We start from the raw sequence: 3,272 nt of genomic DNA, 5'->3' as shown, positions 1-3,272 counted from the left end.
GCCCTCACCCTCCTCGTCACGTAACAGGTGGACGGTGGTCGTCCTGCCCCTGTGCAAAGGGTCCATGTTCTTTCCCTCATTCGCGGACGATGTTGTCGCTATCCGCCGCAATCCAGTCTTCTAAGTCAAGTTCTTCAATGCAGCCCTCAGGATCCCATGAAAGCTCGTCTCGATCGAGGCCGGCCTCTCTGTTCTGGATCGGCACAACCCAGGACCACACCCGGCTCTCGGTCCCCGCCTCCCGCCAGCACCACCCCCTGATTATATCTCCACTCCGTCTGGCCATTATTTCTACAACTCCCATCCTCCGTCAACCCATCATTGACGAGGTTCTGCTCATTAATCATCCCACCACCCCGAAACCACTCCCACCCTTGCCTCGCCCTCGCGAGATACACCTCCTGCTGCGTACGCAGGTACAGCCCCGGCGCGAGAGACAGGTGGCGCGGGATAGGGGGACGGTGGTGAGGAGGATGTGGGAGGGGAGGGCTTCATTTTTGTGACGACGAGAGAGGTCGAGTGCGTAGCAGGAATTTGTCGTGGGTTGACTCTGTCTAGTTGGAGAGGTTGGTTCAACGACAACCAAACTGTCTATGGTCGACGATCTCGACACCGTTCCTGTTCGCCCGCCCAAGGTACCTACCTAGTTACAGCTTTCCGCCTTCTGACCTGCCATCTCAACCAAGCTCGCTCATCTGAGCTTCTTCTTCCCCAGATGATGACCATAACTTACGGCCCTACCGTGAGCAAGCTTGGACACCTATGCATCTTTGCACGTTGTACCTGACAAGCCCCATACTTCAGATTCCGCCGTTTGGTCATGGCGATATGTACCACGGCTGGCCATGCGGACAAGCAATGACCAAAAAGAAGCTTGTGCCCAGGTCCACTCGGACTCGACGACCAAAATAACAGAATCGAGTCTCTGCCGGGCCCTTTTGTGCAAGGAAAACCTGCCTCAACATGTCAACGCTCAGGAGCTCAGGGGGTGGCTATATTGTTCAAACGGTGTAACCACTATCCCGCCCACCCTCACCGACGCAAGAGTGCCTGTCCCTTTTCCAAATGAACTCTTTAACTACCTCTCATCCGCCCTCGGAAACGCTCCCACCCACACATTTTCCCCTCAGTGACGTGTTGAAATGCAGGTCCTGATGAATAGGTCACACCCCCAATTTGGGAACCCTTCTCGAACACAGTGTGGTGCCTCGTAATCCCGTACATATAGGGGTGGTTCGACGCAGGCAACCTGCCCGAAACGACAGAAAGAGGCACAGAACAATTCTCTTGCATGAGCACATGGGATCAGTGAAATACCGACGTGCATGGGAGAGAATCTCTGAGGAAAAGTCATCATGAAGGTGAGGTGGCATTGCATCCCGAGAGTCGCCTTCTTTTAACTTCTTTTACCTCTCGGTCAGAGAGGCTCAATATCGAAAAAAAAAAAATGTCTTGCCCGACGAGAACTAAAACCCCCACGTTGGATGTCCGTTGTTGGCGTTACAGAAGGGATCGTCGTGCAATCTCCTGCCCTGTTAGTCATCCCAGCCATTTTGTGAGGGATTACTAACAGCCAAGAGAGTTGTGGCTGCGGGAACCAATGCACACTTGCAACGTCCACACGACGCCTCCACCGCGATTGCCGCTATCTTCAACGACAGGGCCAGGGAAGGGAAAAAGACGTCATCTAATGTCCCCTCTCGAATATCGAACGAGACTATCGACGACGAGAATTATGAACTGACAGAGAAACAAAACCCAGTATGTCTCTCGCTTATGTCCCATATACTCTGCTCTTGTTATCATCATCATCATCATCATCATCATCATCATCATCACGGCTGCCACGGCATAAACGTTGATACGACAGAAAAATACAATGGGCCTTTTTTTCTTGGATCGCAGAAATTCTAGCGAGTCATCGCTGGCACCCTATCCTTGTGATGGACCAACCAGCCCGCCCTGTTGGGATTTCTGCCGCTCTCTAGCCAGTCAAGCTGTGTTTCAGCCGGCCAGGGAGCCAGGGGGTTAACACTCCCCGCGGCGATCGTCTAATTTGAGCCCTGCTGTGGAAAGTGGGTTGGATGCCTGTTTGCAGCGTCACCAGCAAAAGACTCGAAAACTCCGTTGTCCCGTCCGTCCCGGCATCCCGAATCCTTTTTTTTTCTCTTATTTCCTTTTTGCTCTTATTCTTTCGGTTTATTATTTGCTGTCTTGTTATTGCCTCTGTTTTATACCCCTACTTTATGCGCACGCCTTTTGACTCAGATTGCTTGATTTGATGGACCAGGGGTGTGGTGAAAGCTGATGACCAACAAACAGCCCGACATCCGCGAGGAACAAGGAATCCGGAAACTCATTTGACGGAGAAGAGCCGGGATATCGCCAGTGAGCGAGTCCATGTGCGACACCAGCTGCGGGTCTCGCCGCGTTGCTTGAAGGAAAAGTGAGCCAAAAAAAAAAGATCCCGACGTGCGCTACGCTACTATCCGTGCCTCCCTCGATCCACACGCGGGCAAAACGAGACGGACAAGATGATGGAAACCGCGAGCTTGCAGCTCCCTAAAACGGGCGGCAAGTCTCGCTTCTCAAAGGCCCTCCCCGTCCCTCCTTCTTTGCCTGCTCTCGACTTCGACACGGACTCGTTCAGGTCTGACCTCCCACTGCCTCCGCCACCAAAGAAAGACCTGCCCAAGACACCTGTTGCTGGAGCCCCCCTTCCCATCATCAAGAAGCCGTACCGGCCGCAAAGGACTGGGACACCAGGAGCACCTTCACCACCAAGACTGCTTATACCATGGCTGCCGTTGCTCAGCCTCCCCCAGATTCACCTCTCCCGCGCCTGCCTGCAAAGTCTCCCGGACTCCCACCCCCGATGAGTGTGCCACGCCGACGGCCCGTCGCCTCCCCGACTGTTGCAAGCCCCTCGGGTCCGGCCCCAACATCTATCCCAAGCCCGACGTTGCCAGAGAGAGTTCCCTCACCTGCCGGCTCATACTCCAGTCTACTGTCTGCCTACTCCAACCACACATCTGATTCTACACCAAGGACATCGACAAACACTGCCAATGAAGTGGTTTCCATTGTTCCATCCAAAGATTCTCATTCAGCGTCGTCGCCCACAATAGGAAACGAGGCTCGCATTCAGTCGCAAACACTTCCGTCACTGCCATCCGACCAACATGCTCAAACACAAAAACCCAGCACTTTTACTCACCAGATGTTTTAGAAGACCTCGAAGAGCTACCACCTCCACCGCCTCGAAAAGAGCC

Source organism: Podospora anserina, chromosome 7 (genome assembly GCF_000226545.1).
Source record: "Podospora anserina S mat+ genomic DNA chromosome 7, supercontig 1".
Classification (NCBI taxonomy): domain Eukaryota; kingdom Fungi; phylum Ascomycota; class Sordariomycetes; order Sordariales; family Podosporaceae; genus Podospora; species Podospora anserina.
The sequence above is the reverse complement of the archived record's forward strand: the minus strand, read 5'-3'. Positions refer to the sequence as shown.